We start from the raw sequence: 711 nt of genomic DNA on the forward strand, positions 1-711 counted from the left end.
GTGTGTGTGTGTGTGTAGAACTGTATAGAGTGCATGTTTTTTGTAAGGCTGTTAGATTCTCTGTAGATTTCAGATATTCGACCAGAGAGAGAAACATTGTGATGAACTGAAGAGCAACAGGAAACAGGAAATGAGTAAAACACAGATATGTATGAATATATGAATACATATACTGTATGTGTGTATATATATATATATATATATATATGTATGTGTATGTTATTTCTAGGAGGCAGGATTGACTTTGCAGCATCTTCATCAGCCAGCGTTGGTGGAGACAGACAGGCATCAGGTGTCTCTGTGTGGATGTTAGTGAAGTAGTGGAATACACTTTCATGACTAACTGATTCTAAAGGTTTGTCTTGTCGCTAAAAAACAGCTACTGGAAAATGAACTAAGATCTTTTTTCATGTTGGAAGGGGGTGGGGGGGGGGGGGGGGACCAACCCGACACTTTCAACCACAGGACCGGTGCTCGGCATCACGCGTCACAAAGTGTTGTGAAGCGACACGTTGTCGTAACTTAAGAGCTTTTGTTGAATCAAATGTTCGTTTTGAAGCTCAATGACATGAATGAAATCAACAGATTTCATTTCTTCATTTTTCTTTATGTCTCTTCCATTAAGATTGAAGTTACATTAAAATGAATGAAAGTGAAGCTCATCACAGACTGGAGATGTGGAACAAATAGAAACTCTTCAATATCGTGAAA

The sequence above is a fragment of the Anarrhichthys ocellatus genome, unplaced genomic scaffold (genome assembly GCF_004355925.1).
Source record: "Anarrhichthys ocellatus isolate YVR2014 unplaced genomic scaffold, GSC_Weel_1.0 scaffold128, whole genome shotgun sequence".
In the NCBI taxonomy this organism is placed as follows: Eukaryota; Metazoa; Chordata; class Actinopteri; order Perciformes; family Anarhichadidae; genus Anarrhichthys; species Anarrhichthys ocellatus.